A 23,729-nucleotide genomic window follows, 5' to 3' on the forward strand; every position below is an offset into this window, starting at 1 on the left:
AGAAAAAGAATCCAAACTTGTATGGAACCACAGAAGTCACTGAATAGCCAAAACCCATCCTGAGGAAGAACAGAGCTAGAGTCATCACACTTTCTGATTTCAAGCTATATTACAGGAGTTCTCATTGTGGCTCAGTGATTAACGAATCCAACTAGGAACCATGAGGTTACAGGCCTCGCTCAGTGGGTTAAGGATCCGTTGTTGCTGTGAGCTGTGGTGTAAGTTGCAGACATAGCTCAGATCCCGCTACAGCTCCAATTGGACCCCTAGCCTGGGAACCTCCATATGCCATGGGCATGGCCCTAGAAAAGACAAAAAGACCACAACTATGTTATAAAGCTGTAGTAATCAATACTGTATGGTATTGGCATAAAAGCAGACACATAGATCAATGGAACAGAATAGAGAACCCAAAAAATAAACCCACACATATACAATCCCCTTTCAACCAAGGAACCAAGAATATACAATGGGGAAAGGTCTCATTAATAAATTGGGAAAACTGGACCACTGTCTTACACCGTAGACAAAAATTAAGATGGATTAAAGACATGAACATAAGACATGAAATCATAAAACTCCTGGAAGAAAACATAGGGGGTAACCTCCTGGACAGCGGTCTTGGCAATAAATTTTTGGAATCGACACCAAAAGCAAAGGCAGCAAAAGCCAAAAATAAAAAAGTGGGACTACTTCAAATTAAGAAACAAAATAAACCCAGCAAAATGAAAAGGCAAACTATGGAATGGAAGAGAATATTTGGAAATCCTATATTTCATAAGGGGTTAATACCCAAAATGTAGGAAGAACTTACACAACTCAATTAACAAAAAAACAACCTGATTAAGAAATGAGCAGAGGGTCTGAATAGACATTTTTCCAAGAAGATATACAGGAGTTCCCTTGTGCCTCAGCCAGTTAAGGATCCAGCATTGTTACTGCAGCAGCTAGGCGTCAGAACAAACAAAAAAAGATGGTCAACAACACGGAAAGATGTTCAACATCACTAATTACCAGGGAACTGCAAATCAAAATTGCAGTGAGATACCAGCTCACACCTTTAGAATGGCTGTCATCAAAAGACAAGAAGGCAAGATTTGGAGTTGTCAGTACTGGCCTTAGACCCTAGTTCTACCCCTCTGCCAGATGCAAGAACTTGTTCAAGTTACTTGACCTCTCAGGGCCTCAGATCCCCCTGGGCTTACTCTTTGCTGAGAATTAAATACTCTGTGCAAAGCAGGTGCTCAGTTAACGTTTGTGAAGGGGTAAGACCACCTCTTTCCCAGGATTAAATCCTGGGAGTATTTTATTTCACAGGTCCTTAAAGAAACACTGTAGAACATAGTGGAAATGTCTTCTGGTAGAATTTCAGAAAAGATGTGGGAGCATTATTCGGGTGGCTGTACCTTTTAGTAAAATCACATGTTGGGGGATAACTCTTCAAAGGCAACTTGACAGACAGCGAAAGTGGAATAACTCAATGAGGCCCAAGAGCTCCTTCAAGCAGCATCATTCGGTCTACTCCATGCACAGTAGGACTTTACCTGGCAGAGGTCTAGCCATCTTATAGGTCTGTAATAGATGGGACCACTGTGTTTTCATAACTTCCTGCCGATGGGCCTGAAGGTTCTCATCCGGGGACGTGGGGACAGACAGCTCACAACCTGCATGGCTGCACTGTTGCACTACACGCTGTAGGTACAAGCAGAGCTGTGCAGGCTGGTGGACCCCTTGTCACTCACTCATAGTGGTGCTATTTCCTCAGTCTCAGTCTCTCCCCATGGCTGAGCTGGCTTGGGCACAACCAGGAAAGCCAATCAGAGACAGACAGAAATTATGAATTACATCATTAGGTTAGAGAGAGCCCAGCTTCTGCTGACTGCAGACCGGTCAGTGGAGGAGGTCTGGTGGCTGGCCTAGAAAGCAGCACTGCTCTGCTACCTGAACCTCAGCATCAGCTGAGCAGGGGATCACATTTCCAGCAGGTAACACAAGGGGCCACAGAAACCTTAGCCACTTCTTTTTTTTCTAGTACATGTAGTAGAATAGTCATCTGGCACGTACTCCTAAATTTGTCTTAAACTCCATCACTAAGAACAGGACCTGTCTACTCGTCTCTGGTTCCTGGTGGAAATCAAACAATTGTTAGGGGCAGTGGACGGTTGTGACCACAGATCCCTCGGAATGCAAGCACAGCGGGAAATGGAACTGACTTCTCATGGGTCTGAGTTAATGGCCCTCCCTGACCCCGTACTGTTTTCTGGAGAGTTCATGACATGTTTTGGAATAGAACTCCTGCTGTGTGTCTCTGAGCCTTGCTCCCCACGGCTGCCGGTAGCCTTCCTTCTCTCTGTTTTCTCACAGATGAGGCCACTGGGCAGAAGAGGGAGAAGGCACTGCTTACCATCTCGTGCCTGGGGCTTGTGAGAGCAAAGGGATGACCTCGGAGCAGGCGATTGCTGAGCAGTGGTGCTGCCTCTGCAGCATGACCGTGGACCCCCATGCATGGCCACGTCAGGTCCTGGAAAACGCGAGACATGCGAACACATGAGCGTTCTCAACGTGGGGTTTCACGATCAGGCCCTTTATTTTTGGACTGTCGCCAAAGGTCACTTTGGGTTACAGACACATCAGAGTGTCAAGGAAAAGGTCGGTGGGAGATAGAGGGGCTGCCAGCAGAGCCCAGCACTTCCTTACGGGGAGCAGAACCGGCCACAGAACAGAACCCCGCCGGTTTTGCTGTGCTGGATAAAGAAAAGGAAAGGGTGGTCGGCACAGAACCTGGGGCTGATTCTGACGCAGCGCATCATCATGATGGCGGCGGTGGCAGCCGCTGCCTCCGTGCCCTCCTCGTTGACCTCCACAAAGGACTTGTGCACGACCTTGGACAGGTACAGGTCTCTCTGGGATGACATTCCAGAGAAGTCTGCCCTGGCCGCCTCGAAGGCGTCCGTCACGCCCAGTGTGCGGAGGACGCCCTCCATGTCGTAGTCCTCCTCCAGCTTAAACCTGGGGAGGAAGACCTCCACCTCCTCGGCATCCATCATGTCCGGCCTCGTCCACTCGACGAACCTCTCGTAAGTAAGTTCCTTCTCCACCTGGAAGAGGAGGGGGCAAGTTCTCAGGAACCAGAACAGTGATGCCCGGCGGGGCTGTCTGCTCTGGCGCCCACGCTCTACCCTGTGTGGTGTGAGAGGGGCGTGCCAGCCTGAGGAAGACTTTGCTGGGAAACGGGGAGCCTGCTGGGCAGAGTCCCCACGATCCCCTCTGCTCCCCGCAGCACACTCCCTGCTGAGTTACCGTTTTCAGATCGGTGTTTTCATCCGGCAGCATGATGATCATGTTCAGCTCTTTGCCGACATAGGGAAGCAGCAGAATTTGGGTGAATATTTCTCCTATGTAGGTAATTTTAAAGGTAGACTTCTTAAACATCATTTGCACAGGTTTCTTCACATTCTGTAAAGCAAGTGAAGAAACATTACGTTGAAACTAGATCCAGCTGACACACTAAACGAATCAACAGAGCCAGACACTCTGAACCTCCAGCAATACTTTTTGGTTTCCAGACACCACCCCAGCCTCCTGTTTTGCCAGCTCATCATCACTGCTTCAGCCTTCAAGCTCTGGGGTACCCAGGGTTTGGGCCTTATGCTGCTTTTCTCTCAGTGACCTCATCCAGTCTTGTGACTTTAAATAGAATTCCCAAATTTACATTCCTGACCAGGACTTCTTCCCCGTACTCCAGATGCCTATATTTTTCTGCCTACTGGACATTGCATTTGGACATAAAAGAAACCTCCAATGCCACCTGTCACAATGGCCCCTTGTGCTCCCCTCCACATCTGCTCCATTGACAAGTTTCCCATCTCAGTTGACGGCAATCCCATTCATCGCAGGGTCAGAAAACTCGGGAGTATCCTTGCCCCCTGTCCTTCCCACCCCACATCTGACTCATTACAAATCATGTTGGCTCTACTTTTAAAATATAACAAAAATATAACTTGTGCCTCCCACCTTCACTGCTGTCAGCCCGGCACTGGTCATCACGACAGCTCCTAAGTGATCTCCCTGCTCCTGCATCTGCACAGGGGCCAGGGACCCTCCCGATCACCTTGAGGAGGACAGGGGCTCCGTGACAGCTTAGAGGAGGGGTTAGAAACCAGGCTAGGGGGCACTGCTAGGGAAGACTCGCAGGTTCTGCTGGAGAGAAAGGAGACACAGGTACAGACAGAACAGAGCTAGAGATGTGAGAAGAGGCAGGTGGGACCCAGGCCCACAAAGAGCTTCCTGTGCCACAGTTCAGAGTTTGAATTTGAGCTCAAAAGTTCTGGGAAGCTAAGAAGGACCCTGAGCCTGAAAGCTGCACCCTGGGATTTGTAATACAGATAGAAGGCCCACCAGCGCTACGGACCAGAAGCCAAGAGTCCCCAGCCCCCTTTGATGACACAGCAGGGGAGGAGCTGAGCAAGAGGAAGGCCCCAGACATGCTGTGCCCGAGGCCACAAGAAGCACACGTTACATAGGAGCTGTCTCTAGGAACCTCCTTTGGTACTGCAGAGTATTCCCGTTCACCTTGCTGACTTTAAACGGCCTTTCCTTGGTGTGCTCTTTGTTAAACTGATTATCCCAGTTTCCTTTGAAGTAGATGGCGTTCACGAGAACTAGACGAGTCATGGAGTTGACTGAATCAGGAGACAGCAAGTCTGTAATTTTACCTGAAAAGAAGAATTAAAGGACCACTTGGCTGAAAGGATTTCCTGATGGGTGCACTGGGGACAGTATTCACTGGGCCATATCCCTCAGGAGTCAAGGGCACAGTGAAGGAATCTGATGTCCAGACATAACCCTGTACAAGGAGACTAGTCCCTGAAACAAGGGCAGCAACCAGATTTTAAAAGCTCTGGCCAGAGAGTTCCCCTGTGGCTCAGCAGTAACGAACCTAACTAGCATCCATGAAGATGTGGGTTCAATCCCTGGCCCCGCTCATTGGGTTAAGGATCCAGCATGGCCATGAGCTGTGGTGTAGGTCACAGACACGGCTCAGATCTGGCATTGCTGTGGCTGTGGCATAAGCCAGCGGCTGCAGCTCTGATTTAACCCCTACCCTGGGAACTTCCATATGCTGCGGATGTGGCCCTAAAAATAAAAAATTTTAAAAAAAGCGCTCTAGTCAGAAGAATACCATCAGTTGCATAAAACGTATAAGATGAACAAAGTAAGATGTGCAGGCTAATTCACAGAAGAGAAGGTTGAGTGTCCGTGACCTCAGGAGATGGTCTCCCAAAGGTGAGAGGATGCAGCATTAAACGCGGGAAGCATGGACGCCAAGAACTGCAAGTGGATGAGGGCTTAACCGAGTGTCCACAGTGAGGCCCGGTGACCAGAGAGCGCCAGCAGTGCTGGGAGGCAGGCAGCTGGAGACCTGGACCCAAACTGCTCTTTACACCGTTTGTGGAAAGAAGACTGCATTAACATAAACAACGTGAAAAAGCTAGAGAAAATAGTCATACATTGACAGTATTTCAGAAGCAGATTTTAAGAATTTACCCCCCCCCATTTTTTGGTCACCCCATGGCATACAGAGCTCCTGGACCAGGGATGAGATCTGAGCCACAGTCATGACCTAAGCCGTATCTTCAGCAACACCAGATCCTTAATCTGCTGTGTCAGGCCGGTGATGGAACCAGCAGCCTGGCGCTCCCAAGATGCTGCCAATCCCATTGCGCTACAGCAGGAGCTGTGGCTGTTATTTGGAAAAGAAAAAAAACCCAGTTGTGTGTACACTTGATAGTCTTGAAAAGGGACGGACACTAAGTTTTGATTACAGTGCTGTTAAACAGAATGACAGTGTAGTTTCACCTTCTGTCTTCTGGGCTACCCAGGTGTTTATGTGTTTCCGGGACTCCTCTGTCGTGTTGACAAAGTCCAGCTCTTCCATCTCCGCTTGGTAGAATTTGCGGCAGGAATCTTTGAAAGACTAGGAGAGACAGAGCAAGGGGATCGCATGGCTACAAAAACAACAGCTTCCCTCACCTCTCCAAATCAGAACATTGATCATTTTATGGTTTACGTACGTACGTCACGTGCACATGAAATTAACCTAAAATCCAATTTCTCCATTTGCAGCTACTTTTAACCTTACAGACTGAGTAAAACTGAGTCTGGATGTCAAATAGACACCGGGAACTGCTTGATCCTTCACGAGAGTTGCTGCAGCGGCAAGGTCAGGACAAAGGCACGGAGACCAGCCACTGCAGAGCCCCAGCTGTGCCCAGGGGAGCTCCCACCACAGCGAGGGCCATGCTCCCTCTGCACTTCAGCACCAGGGTGTGCTGTGCCGCATGATACAAGGAAACCCGAACTCCACACCGCCACGTCCATGGCTTTCCCGGTGGTGGCCGTGCTCTGACTCTGCACTGTCCAGAATGCTCCCGTGAGCACTTGAACTGCTGCCGCTGGGAACTGAGTGCAATGAGTGACACTGGATATAGGTAGCTGCCGTCGTGGATGGTTCAGTTTTAGAGGGCGAGCAGCTCAGAAGAGACTTCAGCACCCTTTCCGAAATACAGTCTACAAGATAAGGACACTAGCGAACACCTGAGTTCTACCATGTAAAACCAGAACATTGACGGAAGAGAAGCGGATTGAAGTAACTAGTTGATGGCTCACTGTGGGGTGGTTTTCCAGTCTTAGCTACCCCACAGCTCATGGCAACACCAGATCCTTAACCCACCGAGCAAGGCCAGGGATCGAACCTGCATCCTCATGGATCCTAGTCAGATTTGTTAACTGCTGAGCCACAAAGGGCACTCTCCAGTCTTTCTTTTGAACAGCTTATAGCTAAATGTTTAATCCCCTTTTCAGGACTGTTCTAAAACTACAGGGTTTCCCAGTTCTCCTTCAGTGCAGCAGAAGAGAAGCAATGTGGCACAACAGCTGTGAGCACAAATCCTGTGGCTTCTTAGCTGTGTGACCTTGGAAATGTCACTTGGTCTCTCTGAGCTTCCTTGTTCTCCTGTGAGGACACAGCAGTAGCTACCCCTCCGAGGGTACTTTAAGGCCAAGGAGAGCTATTATCATCAGTACCAGCTGGCGTGACATTACTGAATGAATTCTCCACAGGTTGGGGATGCTGTTCCAGGTGGTCCAGGTACATCATTTCATGCAACCCTCACGTGATTCATGCTTTGCCAACCTCACTGCTATGCTTGTTGACTGGTGCTTTTGAAAAAACCTTAGGTCTCTCAATCTAAGAAAATAGACTAGAAGCAAACTGATCACCCATATATTGATGGGTGATTTGTACAACTTCTAAACATTTTTAAGCAACTGCCATTTAAGTTACTATTTAATAAGTGATGACTAATGATATTCCTAAACCAAAGGAATATCATTATACATTGTGATTGGCACTGGATTTGTGGAAAACTAAATCACCATGAAATAACTGGCAAATATTTCTGATCTCTTTATATTCCAGTATCAAAATAACATTTTAAATATCAATGCTTTTCTTAAAAGACCCACAAAAAAGAAACTAAGGAAAATTAGCCAATTCTTTGTGTGTATTGGAAGTTTTGTTTTTCTTTATATCAAAGGCTTTTTTAAAAATGACAATAACCGGAGTTCCCGTCATGGCGCAGTGGTTAACGAATCCAACTAGGAACCATGAGGTTGCGGGTTCGGTCCCTGCCCTTGCTCAGTGGGTTAACGATCCGGTATTGCCGTGAGCTGTGGTGTAGGTTGCAGACGCGGCTCGGATCCGGCGTTGCTGTGGCTCTGGCGTAGGCCGGTGGCTACAGCTCCGATTCAACCCCTAGCCTGGGAACTTCCATGTGCTGCAGGAGCGGCCCAAGAAATGGCAAAAAGACAAAAAAAAAAAGACAATAACCTACGATGTAGCTGAGACTGATAAAAATAAGTAAACCACATTCTTAAAAATAATCACTGTGGTATGCAAATCTTACCAGTATTTGACCTCATCTTGACTACATTCACTTTATACCATTTATTTTAAAACAGTTAATTTAGAATCTGAAACAAATGTGAAAATAGTGGAAAAAAAACACAACTGAATAAGGTTGATATCCCCAAGATATAAAGAACTTATAAATTTTTTAAAAAAAGACATAAAGCCCAGAAGAAAAATTGTGTAAAAAGGACATATAAATAGGCAATTCTCAGAAAAGATATAAAAGTTCAATAAACACAAGAAAAGTTGTTCAATCTCATGAATAATCAGACTTCTAAGGAGTAACTAGGTGCTGTGGTGACCTCAGGGTGGAAATGTGCTCTGCTACACGCCCTGCGACATTGTAAAGGGCAGGCACTGGGCAGCGTTCTCAGCTTTAAAGCCCCCCCACCCCACCCCGCAACAGATCCAGCTGGAGTAGCATACAGACAATGGGACAAAATCTTGCACATGCCATTCCCTGTCTGCATGGCCCACCTAAATGCCCATCACGGTCACCCACAGCCAAGATTCCAGCTGCAATTAAAAAGGGTGAGGCACTCATGTCCTGAGATGCAAAGAATTTACCACCTGGTGTCGGGATGAAAAGCACATTACAAAACTGTGTGTGGGAGTTCCTGTTGTGGCTCAGTGGTTAAAAAATCCGACTAGGAACCATGAGGTTGCGGGTTCGATCCCTTGGCCTTGCTCAGTGGGTTAAGGATCCAGCGTTGCCGTGAGCTGTGGTGTTGGTCGCAGAAGTGGCTCAGATCCTGAGTTGCTGTGGCTCTGCATAGGCCAGTGGCTACAGCTCTGATTAGACCCCTAGCCTGGGAACCTCCATATGCTGCAGGAGCAGCCCTCAAAAGGCAAAAAGACAAAAAAAAAATTAAAAAAAAAAATTAAATTAAAAAAAAAAAGTATAATGTTTGGAGTTCCCGTCGTGGCGCAGTGGTTAACGAATCCGACTAGGAACTATGAGGTTGCGGGTTCGGTCCCTGCCCTTGCTCAGTAGGTTAACGATCCAGCGTTGCCGTGAGCTGTGGTGTAGGTTGCAGACGTGGCTCGGATCCCGAGTTGCTGTGGCTCTGGCGTAGGCCGGTGGCTACAGCTCCGATTCAACCCCTAGCCTGGGAACCTCCATATACCGCGGGAGTGGCCCAAGAAATAGCAACAACAACAACAACAAAACTGTACAGTAGGTTGAAATCTGTAGGGGAATCTGAGAACTCGTTTCTGTACAGACACGGGGCAAATATCACATCTATAAAAGCTCTTCTGGGGAGGGGAGGGGCGTGAAGGGGTGTGGAAGAGCGTTCGGGAGGCCTCTTGCTTTGTCTGCTTTATTTGCATCTTTATAGAACAGGAATATATGCAGAGATTACTTGAGTAGTTTTTGAAAAATAAAAGAATCATGAAAGCATTATAAACAAGTAGAACCAGTATAATTAGACGAAAGTTTCTTAAAATTTTGCACTGGAAAAAACAACCAAAATATTTACACACATGAAAAACTGAACAAGCCTCACAATGCACAGAAACTACCAAGATGTGAAAAGCAATGATCAGAAATTCTCATTTTGATCACTTCTTTGTTTTGGCCAACTCGTCTTGAGTTGTACTCCACTCCGTTTTAGTTCTTTTATAATTATCTCATTTAAGCTTCGCAAATATCTGGCCAGTGTTATTATAGGCTCTGTTTACAGGGGATGGAATTGAAACAGTTCCAGGAAGTGCATGAGGTCAGCAAATGAGATCCTGTGTCACCCGAGTGAGTCTCAGCCCACAAGCCTTTCACTCCCCCACGTGGTCTCCACTCCCCGCCTCCCGCCACTTTCCGCCACCTTCTCGGTAAAAACAGCAAGTGTGACAGACTCACTGGGAGGAAACCGTAAGACTTCTCTCCGAAGAGCCTGTTGGCGGTTCTGAGCAAGTACTGTGTGCCAGTCCTGTTGACTTCGGTGAGAAGGTTCTGGAAACCCTGGTGGACATCTCCACCTTTGCTGCTGCTTTTGCTTAGAGAAAGTGCCTGAAATCAAAAAGAGAGAAAAATGCACAAGCTCGGTATGCCTCGGGTACGGGAAACAGATACAACCCTAAGCTCAGCCTCAGAGCCTCACTGCAGCTTGGAAGAGTCACCCAACTAAAGACAAAGCCCTCAGAAGGCACCCAGCCTCCCTCCCACAGGGAGTTGGAGCTGTGCTGGCAGGAGCAGAAATGCCCCTCACAAAGCCAGCTCCATGTGCCCATTCCTTGTGGTCTGTTGACAGACAAAGCTGCCCACCAGGCCTCCTGTCTCTGCAAGCCCAGGCCACAGCCTTGGGTCGGAGCTGGCCCTGGGATGTCCTCTGACCAGTGGAATGCTCGAGACCTAGGCCTGAAAAGGCCTGGTAGTTAGTGTACGTGCGCCGTTTTGTCCCTGTCCTCATGCTATGAGGAAATCCAAGGCTCCAGGGCTGTGGCGGCTCCTTGTGGGAGGAAGGAGGCCTCTGCCAACAGGCAGCACCAAGGCCCTTCCTGGATCCAGAGTGAGCCCAGCGGGCACCATTGGGCCAGGCCCCAGCCTCTGAGAAATTATCATGGTCATTTCCAGCCACAGAAGGCCCAGGCAGCCATCCAAGGGTATTCCTGCCACGACCCAAAGCTAAAGCCTAGGCAGTGGCTTTGGGCCCAACAGTGGCCAAGGCTGGCAGGACAGGGAGTGAGCAGACTGAGTGGGGCCAGGAGGTCGGTGCAGAATCGCGAAGAAGGGAGCGTGTGGCAGGAGAGCGGGAGGGACTGCACCTGCAGAGGCAGGACGGCTGGCTCGCTTCCCCAGGAATTGGGCATCTGCCTAAGGAGATGCCCAGACAGAATGTGGCGTCTGCAGCCGCCTGGCAGAGAGGAGAGGGTGGGAAAGATGCGTGAAAGCGGGAACTGTTCCACTTTCAGGCAGAATTTGAAGGAAATACTTCCCGTCTAGGACTTACTGGGAAGACCGTGCAAATGCTCTCACTCCCAGCCTCTCCGGCTGGTGGAAAATCCTGAAAGTAAGGGACGGCCTCAGGGCAAAGGCCAGACCCAAGGGCAGGATCAGGATCCGCTTTGGTAAACCTTAGAGAGTAAGACCGCCCAGAGGGCCTCAGGGCTGGGCACAGGGGCCTCTGAGCACCTGCAGGACACTGTCCCCACCCCAGCAGAGCCCTGCTTCACAAGCTTGTGCACAAGTTCCCGAGCAGTGATGGAGAATTTTTAAATTGATGCATAGAAAACCCACAGGGCTTAGAAGCAGCAACCTTGCGTTTGGACGTCTGGCCTCTGGAACTGGGAGGAAGTAAACCGCCGCTGTTCAGGCCCCCGGGTCCTGGACTCTGCCCGCTGGAGCACACCACAACGCCCCCAGCCCACTGGGAGATCCCTCCCTTGCTCTCCATTGAGTGCTGGGGGTGTGGCAGGAGACAGTCTGCCTTTTAGTCCACACAGCTCTGCACCAAGGGGCCTCGATCGCCCCAGAGTCAGACCTCGGCCCACAACCCGGATGAGACCCTGGGGCCTGGGGCAAGGAGGATGGAAATAAGTGGGCTGCCTTGGGGTGGGGGTGGGGGCTGTGACTCCTTAGAGGCCACAGAGCAGACTGTGGCCGCCATCGTGGCCCAGTGAGCTGGACTTTGGTGCCCCACACAGCCTTTCTTGGGCCGACTCCGGGCTTGGGCCTTAGCCAGGCGGGCCTTAGCTGGGGTGATAGGGCAGTGGCTGGACAAGCACTTGGCCATTCAGGCTTATCCTCCTGGAAACCAGGCACTGAGCTGTCAGGAAGCCCAGGCCACCCTGCCAAAGAGACACCATGCGGGAGGCCCAGGGGACAGGGCAGCAGAGAAGGAGTTACCTGTCAAGAGCAAGGCCTTTGGGGTCTGACACATGGAGAACCAGCTCAGCTGACTAATTATTAGCATGAACTGTTGTCCAGAAATGGCTTCAGGCACTCACCTGGGACATCTGAGTTGCGGTGTTGCCTGCTGCCCCCATAAAGACCATGGCCAGCGTGGAGGAGAGGCTCATGGGTGAGAAAAACACATTTTTGGAGTTGTCTTCACCCAGCTTTTTCAGAAGGGTTAAGGCAAAAGTGCCATTTGCCTCCGACAGAGCATCCATGACGGCAAGTCTGAAACAATGGATTTAAAATCAGTGACACATCCGTTTAGGCTCCGTGACGACCGCATCCCACCCTGCTGTTAAGTTACCAGTGACACTTTGGTTAGGTGGGCAAAGAGGTGCACGCACAAAACTTGATTTCTTTTGGGAGCCCTCAGAATTATTTTGTGGGTTCCTAATATTAAGTGGACAAAATTGAACAGTGATGCTGGTGACAGTGGCACCAAGATGGCCAGTCCCCTGGCAAGGCTGCTGCCCCAAGGCGCTCTGTGAACCCAAGGAAGGCCAGGGTATAGGACCAGGTGTGTGTGTTTGCTGCAAGGTCACCACCAGCTGAGAGGTCCCGCACCCCCCCCCAGCCCCACCCTGATCCCAAACTCCATTCCCCTCAAAGGCTGGAGTGTTAATTCAGATGGAAACGCCAGCCTAAGAGAGGCCACTTCTTAAGAAAGCACTGTCTCCGGTCACATCCAACAGATGTGCTTCTGCTCCTGACCTTTCTGTCACTGACCTCAAAAGGCACGTCCGCCTCTTCTGCTACGAGGAAAGCACAAGCTCAGCCAGCCCACAGTACCTGTCGGAGAATCCAGTGCCCTTCTGCGTGTTTGTGTCAAGGGAACTGAAGCTGAAAAGAACAGTTCCTCTCAAATTCTCAAGTGGGAAGAACAGCAGGAGACCCAGCAGAAAAGGCTCAAGACAGGAGGGAGACGGGGACCCCAGCCCCAGTGCTGGCACTCTGAGTCGGCTGCTTGACTTGCTCCCCGGACAAGGAAGGGGAGGTACCAGCTCATCGTGCTCCTGGGGGGTTCAGGGTGGCCGTCCCCAAATACAGCACTTTAGCACACTGAGTACTGTGAATTAGAGTTCGTGAGAAACAGCTGGTGCAAGAGGGACACTGACTCTCTCCTGTGCCCTGAAAGTGGAACAGAGATCTCCACGTGAAGATACCGCCTGTCCCAGGAGGCAGAGAGCCACTCTTGAGGGCTAGAGACGGGAAATTCAAGGCCAAAAAGGCTGTACGCACAGACCCTGTTGCTTTTTCATTAACTTGCTGCCCCAAGCAAGAACCCTGTTGTGTTGTCAAATCTTCACAAACAGTTTTTTCTTTGTCTAAAAGGCATAAAACTGTCTGCTGTCACTTCTTTGAGCCTCCCATGCGTATGAAATTGCCATGTGATTGTTTTTCTTCTATTACCTGTCTTACGTCATGTAACACTAGACTTGCCGGAAAGAACCCAGAAGAGAAAAAACATCTTCCTCCGCCACATCCTCTTCCTATTTAATATCCCAAAACTCTTCATATTAATGCAGAAAAAAGCAAACATTCGCCTGTCTTCAAAGGCCAGTAATACGGCCTTTTCTCAGTTGACGACGACTGCTGACAACCATTGAAGGTAAAATCACATCCACGCCTACAAAGTCACTGAACCAAAGAGAAGCAGTAAATCGCGATGCTCCGGAGGTTTATCTGAGCCCGTCAGGGTCATCTTATGACAGAAAATATGTTAATCGTGACATGACTGAACAGCCCACTCTTGGGTCTCCAAGTCAAATCGGAAACGATACCTCCCATGCTTCCTCATCTGCGTCACTGACAATAGAGCATTAGAGGCAGTAATTGTGTTCCCCAAATAGGAACGGGGCGAGGAGCCCTGGCCCTGGTGTGAACTGCCCCGATAGTTCAGGCCGTGGCAGATACAACTCAAGAAACGTAGTCAGGATGAAAGTTTATCAGGAATAACACAAAATAAGCATAATTAGCAAACCACGAGATGGCCTACCTGCACAGCAGCCAGAATCAATGAAATACTCTTAATTAAAACCGAGAAGAGAATGGAGTAAAACAGGTTCCAAAAAGAGTTGATGTTAAAGAAAAAAAGACCCCAGTGGAAATACGTGCAGGGCTACAACTAGCAAAACGAGCACTGGAAACCGGGTGTGTGGCTCTGGACTCACCCTCTCAATCACAGCTCCCCACCTCCCACCAAAAAAAGAGCAAATTAAAGACACTCTTTTTAAAAACATGAACTTTAAAAGTTCAAAAATGGAGTTCCATCATGGCTCGGCAGCAGAGAACCCAACTAGGATCCCTGAGGATGCGGGTTCGATCCCTGGCCTCACTCAGTGGGTAAGGATCCAGTGTTGCTGTGAGCTGTGGTGTAGGTCACAGACGTGGCTCAGACCCCTCGTGGCTGTGGCTGTGGTGTAGGCCAGTGGCTACGGCTCCGATTCAACCCCTAGCCTGGGAACTTCATATGCTGTGGGTGTGGCCCTAAAGAGCAAAAACAAAAAACAAAGTGCTATATGTAAAATAGGTAACCAACAAAGATCTCTACTGCGCAGCACACGGAACTAGATTCAATATCCTGTGATAAACCATAAAGGCAAAGAATACGAAAAGTTATATAACTGGAATCACTTTTGCCACACACCAGAAACTAACACAATGCTGTAAATCAACGACACTTCAATTTAAAAAAATTTTTTTAAAAGCCCTTAAAATGCCCAACAAGGGAGATGCTAGGTAGGACTAGTGGGGGAGGGGACATCAGTGGGTGGGGGGCAGCCAGTGAGGCCACGGAGGGATTGGCTGCCTGTGCACTGGTGCCCATGGTGGTGAGGGTGGCAACTGGACCTTGTGAGACCATGGACCACTTGGCCTCCCTGGCCTAGCCTGTTGGTGTCCCTGTGCCAGAGCTGGAAGTGGAGGAGGCTCGGCGCCTGAACCAGTTGCCATCGGAGCTGCTCCTGATGCTGCTGAGCCATGTGCCCCACGCACGCTAATCCGACATTGCCGCCAGGTGTGCTGGTGCTGGCACGCCCTGGTGGACTGCCAGGCCCTGTGGCTGATCATCCTGGCCCAGGACCACCATGCCCTGTGGCCCATCCTCCAGACCTGCCTGCTGCCTGCCAGCGACACCAAGCCCTCTGTCCTGGGCCGCTTCTGCATTTGCAGACCCAAAGGACGACACCTGCTGAGTAGTAACCGAGAGGAGTGCTCCCTGAACCCGTGGCGCACGGTTGGGAAGCCCGGGCTGTGGAGCGAAACCTGAGGTCCTGCCGAGGGTCCACCTGCAGATGTGCTTCCTGTCTGCACCCGGGTGGTGTCACAAAGACGAAGGGTCTGTGGCCAGAACTCCTGGATAGTGGCAGGTTGGAGGCTTATGGTCCTCACTGGTGGAACGGCCAACAAGGCGCTGGTGATCTGTATCATCTAATCGGCCAACTTCTAGATGCCAGCTGCTCCACCCTGGATCATGTCTCTTCCATAGCTTTCCAGCCAGCAGTGGAGAAAGTGCCTCCTCTGAGGTCAGCCGTGTGTTCTCCAGCTGCAGGAAGGGCGTCTGCTTTGTGTCTCGTGAACACTGGGTCCGGAACCTGTCCTTGTCTGAGCAGTGTCAAGTCTACCTGGCCAACTCCGGTGTGATCGTGCGGGTCTGTCCTTCCTCGTCGAGGCCTGTCCTTGCAAAACAACCTGACCCTGCCTTCTAGAAGCTTGAACTATTGGCTGGGCCACCTCATTAATCAAGGGTGCTGAGATCCCTGGCATCCGGGGATCTCTTCACTCCAGTGGAAGATCATATTGGACCCTGTCTTTGGGTTCTTGAAGCTTCTAGAAGAAAGGTCCTCCACCACTTACCTGCTTCTGCTGCCCTAAGGCAGCCGTTGTTGTACTGAGTGGAGACCCACGGGTGAGCACAGGGAAATGCCCTCGTCTCTTATGATTTCTGTTTCAGAGGCTTTATCGATACCTTCTGGGAAGTCCCTCTCCTTATGTCTGAACTAGAACCTCCTCCCTATGGCTGAGCAGACTCCAGCCCATATTGGATGGTGAACTTAATTAACCTCCCGAGGTTTCAAGACTGGGACCAGGACTCACGGCTAAAAGTCAAGTAGCTCAAAACATGTTTGGAGACAGAGGGTTCTGCCCACCCGGTGAGAAACGAAATGTCCCCTGAGCCCAGCCCTACCCTGAACTGTATGGTGTATAAAATTATTTTGTCATTTGGAGTTCCCATCGTGACTCATCGGAAAGGAATCTGACTAGCATCTATGAGGACGCAGGTTCAATCCCGGGGCCTCACTTAGTGGGTTAAGGATCCAGCATTGCCGCGAGCTGTGGTGTAGGTCACAGACGCAGCTCAGATCTGGCGTTGCTGTGGCTGTGGAGTAGGCTGGGGGTTACAGCTAGCCTGGGAATCTCCATATGCTGTGGGTGTGGCCCTAAAAATGCACACAAAAAATTATTTTGTTGTTTTGAAATTCTTCTGAAACGGGAAGAATAAATCTGGAATACATCTGTCATTTGTAATGAATTTTGACAAAAATAAAATGCCCAACAAGAACCACATTCATGACTGGATATTAATGGAGGTAACAGTTTTTTTTAAATATCATCTTAATGTATCAGGAATATATAAAATTAAGTGAAAAAACATAAAGCTATAAATACAGTTTAAAATCTTGTATATGTAAATTAGGAAGAAAAGCACGTGATCATAATTTATAGACAGAATGGAAGGAAATGCTGTAACCAGATGTTTCTGGATCGTGGGTAATTTTTTTTTTTAATATTTTTCTGTATTTTCACATTCTTTTTACAACATGCCTGTGTTTATTTTTAGGGGGAATGGTTCATTTCTCTTTATGAAATTAATATGCAAACACCTAGTTTAAAGTCAGATATTGCTGAGACACCTCGAATGACCACAGGGCCTCTTCCCCCCATCCACCCCCCCACCCCCTGCCCCCTGTGTGCTCGGGATCAAGCAGCGATCAGTGCTGAGCCAGGTAGTGTGCTGGGAATTCACTGCCTTTCCTCCCTCAGCACTGCCTGTCCTTCCATTTTCTCTGCTTGCCCTCCCGCCTTCACTCTTCATTTTCTGCGTATCTCTGGCAGCTTTTCCTCAAATGTTCTATACATCAGTCAAATCCTTCCAGTAACTTTCAGATGCTCAGATACAAGTTATAATCTACCGGCTCCCTCTTCCACAGTGTCTCCCCCTGCTGGTAGGCGCAAAGATTTTCATTTCACAGACAGAACTACATTCCCTACTAAAATACTCCAGTCAATAGTCAATTAGTTATTTGTCAGTCTGGTAAAAAATAGAATTTTTTTCTCAAACAAAGCACACTTCTTCATAGCATATTCTTTTTTCTCAAGTTCCAGGTATGGTGCAGCGGGTTAAGGATCTGGCATTGCCCTAGCCGTGGGGTAGGTCGAAGCTGCAGCTCAAATCCAGTCCCTTGGACGGGAACTTGCATATACTGCAGGTGCAGCCAAAATAAAATAAAATAATTCTTTTTTCTTAAATATTTATGCATTGGTTACATATTTTAATATATCAGATTAAGCTTTAAACACGTTCTAAAACAAACTTAGAAATTTCAGATGATTGCTGTATACCTATAAATGTAATAAAATTCATTAAGTAATGTTTAAAAATAAAAAAAAAAAATTTCACAACCAAAACTTAGTAAACATTTAAACGCCTATACACCTAATAAATCCAAACTTAGAAGTCTAGGAGTTCCTATCGTGGCTTATTGGTAACAAACCCATCTAGTATCCATGAGGATGCAGGTTTGATCCCTGGCCTTGCTAAGTGAGTTTAGGATCTGATGTTGCCGTGAGCTGTGGTGTAGGTTGAGTCTTGGATCCCACATTGCTGTGGCTGTGGTGTAGGCCGGCAGCTGTAGCTCTGATTTGACCCCTAGCCTGGGAACTTCCGTATGTCGTTGGTGCAGCCCTAAAAAAAGCAAAAAAGGGAAAAGGACTCACAAGTCTAGGAAGCTAGCATCACCTAAGATTTTCATGCCTGTTTAAAAGTGCACAAAACAGTACAGTGGTTACGAAACTTGCTCCTACACCTGCAAGTGGGTCCAGCACAAAGGTATCAATACCACAGGCCTGTTACCTTTGTCCTGTCTTTTCATACCTTTCCTAAGGTGATGGTCATGTTTATTTTACAGGTTCTCTGCGGCTAAAATAATTTTAAGGGACCACCCCCTCCCCACACAGGCTGTCTACTTCCTGGCCATCAGGCCATCCCGGCTGCCTCTCTGACCGGCAGGCACAGCCAAGGAGGTGGGGACGACTGAGCTTTCCCCTTTGCTGGGATTTTACAAGGCCTCAGCCAAACACCAAATTTTAGTTTCTTGAAACTAGTGTCTTTCCTTAAAATGAGTATTTTAGTTTTCCTCCATCTGGGTTGCATAACCCAGAGTTTAACCATATAACTTGGCTATTGATCATTTAGTCTAATTTTTAGGCCTTTAGCTTGGTTTATGTAACTACCTTGTTTCCTAGCCTCAGAACATGAATAATCACTTTCTACACAGCTATCTGAGATGGGGCATCAGGGCCATATTTCCTGAAACACAACTGAAATTCTCTGGTGCCTTTTTAAAGCTTATCTTGTTCGCCTCACTTGAACTTATGAATGGACTCATGACTTTTTACAAATGTATTTCAGTGAGCTGATGTTTTCTTCTTGGTCACAGCTGGGCTAGTGGGTTCTCTCTGAAGTGGTTACTTTATCTTGAGGTATTTGTATTGCTTTTTATTTTTTATTTATTTATTTATTTTTTTTTGGCCGCACCCGCAGCATGTGGAAATTCCCTGGCTAGGGATCAAAACCGTGCCACAGCAGAGACCCAAGGCGCTGCCGTGACAATGCCGGACGCTTACCCTGCTGTGCCACGAGAGGACCCCTGTCTTAAGACGTCCGTCGCCAGCGTCCTCCCCCTAGAGCAGCAACAGCTCTTACGTCGACTTTGAATTTTCTTCCAGTACAGACATAGCAAATGTCAGCCCCTCTCTCGGTTTCTTTTAAGGGAAAAGATCTGTAAAGCACTCAACTGTATCCTCGGGCCTGTGAGTCTTGCCGCTATTGTGGCAAAGCTGAAGAGAGACTTCCTTCCAGGTCCCTCGCACACCCTGCTGTGAAGGGGATGCCACGTGAGTTTTCGTCCCCCAGGCTCCTCCAGTAGAGCTGCCACCTGGGCTCAGTTGTCCCATCCTCTGTCATTACACGTGTGTGTCCACCCCACTGTTTCTCAGCCACACTGTCCAGCCACACGACGCCATCTGGGACCCACTGCTCTTCGGCCCACAGCACTGCTGTCCCCCGACGTCCCTTTGCCGATAACATCCTTGGTGCTGGGCCCCAGGGCCTTCCTGCTTCATGACTGACTCCTTTGCTGTGATGAAGCAAATGGTCCCATAGCTTTCTAAGAATGTACATGTTTTGACTTCTTGCATGTCTGAAAATGTCTTTATTCTGCTATTCCATACGATGGACAGTTTGGTAGCATCTGGAATTTCATCCCTGAACTTTTTAAGGTTCCACTGCATTGCTTCCCAGCCTTTGGCTCTGCTGCTGCAAGTCTGAAAACATTCTGAGCCCAGCCTCATCCCTCCTCCCTCCCGCTGCTCTTTGGAAGCGTCTGAAATCTGATCCTTCTGTTCTGAATATCACAGTGATGTGTCTGCTTTTATTCATTTTGCTGTGTACTTGGTGGGCCCTTTTAGTCTAGCAAATTCTCTGGGAATTTTTAAGGCCCTTGTTAGTTCCCTCCAGACTGACCTCTCTTTGCATACCTCCTGTTCGCACGCGTGGCGCACACAGAAGCGGCTTCTAGAGGGCACTTTGGGATGCGCACGCTGCTCTCTGCAGGGTAGAGAGCTCTGCTCTCATCTTTTTCCTTCTCTTGCATTTTCCATCATGATGGTGTCTTGTTGCATTTTCTGGAAGACACTTCTCACTCTCTTCCAGTCTTTCTACTGGTTTTTCCAGTCTCAGCCATTACCTCTTTAATTTGCAAAGCTCCGTGTTCTCCTGGTCCTTCCTTACGATCTTCCGCTCCAGCCCCTTGGAGAAGGTCAGCCACAGTCTACTACGTGGACTTCTGCTCCCTGCACTGTCTCTCTGCGCCTGGGTCTTTTGCTGTAGGTATTGTTATTGTGGTTGCTGTTTGCTTTATTTTATTTGGATCTCCTTTCTACAACAGGCTTTTTCCACAAATGCCTGAGGATCCTGGGACAGCAGTCATATTAGTGTTAGGAACTGTCTACATGGGGACGACGTGTGACCAAGGGGTGATCAAGGGAGGAACCAGCAAAGAGAGGAGTCTGGCTGCAAGAAAGCTAGCGGCTCTGGGGTTCCCGCCAGATCCAGAATCCCCTTGTTTCAGCCCCGTGCCTGGGGTCCCTGAGTTTGGGCACCAGATCCTGCAGGAGTGAGACCTCACCTCCCACTGGATGTTGGGGTTAGGCAGCGAGCGTGGTTTTCTGCTGAGGGTCGGGATGGCCTGTGCGGGTCCAGTCAATCTGGGGACATGCTTCCTACCCACGTCCCGTTCTGCAGCCCCGCACTTCACTGCCCAGCCTCCTGGGCTGTTTGCCCTCCACAGGCACCCAGCCCCTCATGTCCCTCCTCCAAAGTCCTCTGACGGCTCGTGTCTACTCTTCGTCTCCGCTCCTGTTTCTCTGTCCTTGTGTTTTTAATGTCTTACAGCATTACTGTGACTTTAGCAGGGTTTTATGAGGGAAGAAGCGAGACACATGGTCACGAATCTACAGACTATTTTTGTGAGGAGAGTAAAACAATATCTTCATATTGAAAAGCCATTTCTTTGCCTATTACCCAGTTTCTCTGTTACTTTTGAAATGAATGTCCACATATTGACGATCAGTATGAAAATCCTTCTTGTTTGTCCTGAAATATGAATCTGAAGATAATGTGCCACTATCACATAATCATAAGCGGGCTTCCATTATCACTTTGCAGTAATATATAAATCCTTAATAACCAGTCATAAAAAGATTAGAGATCTTAATTCTAAAAAGAAAGAAAAATAGGACCAAATTTAAACAGTTTACTGCTAAGATATTCCAGATAGCAAAGAAAATGATACACGCTCTAGCGAGACTTTTATATTGGGGGATCTCTCTTCTGCATTCAGTGCTCACACAAGTAATAAGGATGCATTTTTGGAGTTCCCGTCGTGGCGCAGTGGTTAACGAATCTGACTAGGAACCATGAGGTTGCGGGTTCGGTCCCTGCCCTTGCCCAGTGGGTTAACGATCCGGCATTGCCATGTGCTGTAGTGTAGGTTGCAGACACGGCTTGGATCCTGCGTTGCTGTGGTTCTGGCGTAAGCCGGTGGCTACAGCTCCGATTCGACCCCTAGCCTGGGAACCTCCATATGCTGTGGGAACGGCCCAAGAAATGGCAAAAAGACAAAAAAAAAAAAAAAAAAAAAGGATGCATTTCCAGGATCACACTGCAAGCCCATTGGCGGCTATCCCAGCCCCCACCTTTTCAACTTCCGTAAATAAGGCAGCCCCAAGTGTCCTTCACACACACGCGCGCGCATGCGTAAAATTCATTGTAAATTTTTAAATTATCTACTATCCATACAGACGACTTTTTAAAAATGTCAGTATTTAATGATGAACGTAAAAAGCGGTGTTACGGTTTCACTGATGAACCATGTCATACACCTGTGTGTTCGCACACAAAGCAAGTCTAACGGTCAGTCTTTGGCATCATTTTTTCCCTGTAGCTCCACCAGTAGCTTTCAGCAGCTCATGTTCATAAGTGATTTTATCCAACTGATTGAGTCACAAGTCTTTAAGGTGTCACTATTGTGCTGCTTCTTGCTTTATTAGATTAAGGATGCTTTAACTTCCTACAGGATTTAACTATTAAAGATTGGTTTACTGGAGACGTGGGCTCCTGCTTTGTCCCTGCCTAGTTTCAGGGGCTGTGTGTGTGTGTATCTAATATGCAAACGGGGGTTCCTTCTACTTTAGGTTTACTGTGAAGCTGAGATAAACTGATGCCTGGCACATGCAGTGGGTAAGTCAATAAATGGCGGGGAGAACTGTGTATTATCTTCATTATGCTGATGTCCAAGCCCCATCTCGGGTCCAGAAAGCTTGGAAATGTAAGGCACGCGGCCCTCCCTGGGGTCTGAGCACAGGCAGTTGGTATGATGGAGGTGCCCTTGGCATAAACAGAAAAGAATGGTGATTCTGTTCACTCTGATTTCACTGTTACTGGCTGGAAGTGGCAGCAAAAAGTGGAAAGTAAGAATATGTCTTAGATTGGAATTGGTCTCATATAACCTTTTTTTTTTTTTTTTCTTTATAGGGCCACACCTGTGGCATATGGAGATTTCCCAGGCTAGGGGTCGAATCAGAGCTGTAGCTGCTGGCCTACACCACAGCCACAGCAATGCCGGATCCTTAACCCACTGAGCGAGGCGCCAGGGATCGAACCCACGTCCTCATGGCTCCTAGTCGGGTTCCTTAACCACTGAGCCATGACAGGAACTCTTCGTATAATCTTAAATGCTTGGTTTACATGTCCAAGTTGACTAAAACTGTGACCTTTCTCTGTGGTGGCATGAAGCCCAGGGTGAGATTACTTGGGAGTTGGGAACAGTGGGACACGCCCAGAAACTGAGAACCGCGGCCCTTCCTGCTCATCAGGCTGCCCCCCCAACACACAGCAACCCAGGCCGCAGGACGCTAATCCAAAGGTTACCCTTCACAGGCCCCCTGCTCGCAGGTGTCCCAAAGCACAGCTGGGGAGAGAAGCAAAGGAGCCAGCACTGACCCAGCTTCCCCAGCAGCTGGGGACTCATTTTCCATACTTCCCCCCCCCCCAACGAAACTTTATGGGGGGGGGTAAGTGCCAAATTCATCTAGCACGCAAACCCCAAGTATGATTAAAATTTCCCCCACGTTCTCAGCCCTAAAGACATCAAGTCTTGTCATCTTTTGCCTGCGGCGAGTTTAACTAAAAAACAGACTTAACAGGATCTGAAATGGTCCTCACGATTGTCTCTGCAGGCCTGAGTGGCCACGGACGCTCCCGAACGCAGGCCACACCGCAGGGCAGGAGACCGCTGGGCAGCGAGGTCCGCCGGGACATCGACCGGCGGCTTCTCTCCCGCTTCCAGCCCCACCCACCCGGCTCCCAACGCCCGGCGCCCTGCGACGCGCCCGCGGGCTCTCCCGGGGCCGCGGCCGGCCGTGGTCACCTGTGCGCGCGGGGCCGGACGCAGCGTCCCGGGAGGCTGGGCGCCGCCCCCGTGCGTCGCGGGCAGGTCCGAGGGTCCTGGCGCCCCGGGCGGCGGCGGCCGCAACACTCACCGCGCCGCCGATACGAAAGGGAACCCCAGCGGGACGCGCGCCCCCGCCAGGCCGCTCGGCCCGCCTCCCCGCCCCGCCCGCAGGCGCGACCTCGCGGCCGGACGACCCACACACGTACCCGAGCGCGACCGGAGCGTGCGGGGCGGCGGTGAGGCGATCGCGGCGTCCGGGGCCTCAAATACCGCGGCCGGCAGGGGCGGGGCCGGGGCGGGGCCGAGGGGGCGGGGCTGGGCGGCCGAGGGGGCGGGGCGGGCCGGCCCTGGCCGGGCAGGGCCGAGTGGAGTTGGCGACAGGTGCGCCACTGTGTCCTTTCCGTCCCCAGTGCGGTGTCGCCTCCTTGGGGCCACTACGGGCGCGGATGGAGCGAATGCCTTATCCTCCTAGAAATGGAATTGCTAGGAATACTACAGATATATTTTTGTTAGTTGTCAAATTCCTCTCCTTCGGGATTGTCATTTTGTCCTCTCACCAGCTATGTCC

General features: G+C 49.4%; 1 long non-coding RNA gene across 6 annotated transcripts; it reads right to left on the reverse strand.

Moving 5' to 3' along the window:
* LOC106504299 lies at positions 2,564 to 23,456 on the reverse strand. Of its 6 annotated transcripts, none has more exons than XR_002346227.1 (7): positions 23,368 to 23,456; positions 11,918 to 12,092; positions 9,831 to 9,980; positions 5,860 to 5,977; positions 4,573 to 4,715; positions 3,301 to 3,456; positions 2,564 to 3,098 (listed from the first exon to the last, which is right to left on the reverse strand). It is a non-coding gene; the product is annotated as a serpin B6 (long non-coding RNA). The 6 variants fall into 6 exon arrangements; XR_002346231.1 differs by having other exon boundaries at positions 4,573 to 5,743; positions 23,368 to 23,399; XR_002346232.1 differs by lacking the exon at positions 23,368 to 23,456 and adding an exon at positions 23,250 to 23,338.

Source organism: Sus scrofa, chromosome 7, assembly GCF_000003025.6.
Source record: "Sus scrofa isolate TJ Tabasco breed Duroc chromosome 7, Sscrofa11.1, whole genome shotgun sequence".
NCBI classification, from domain to species: domain Eukaryota; kingdom Metazoa; phylum Chordata; class Mammalia; order Artiodactyla; family Suidae; genus Sus; species Sus scrofa.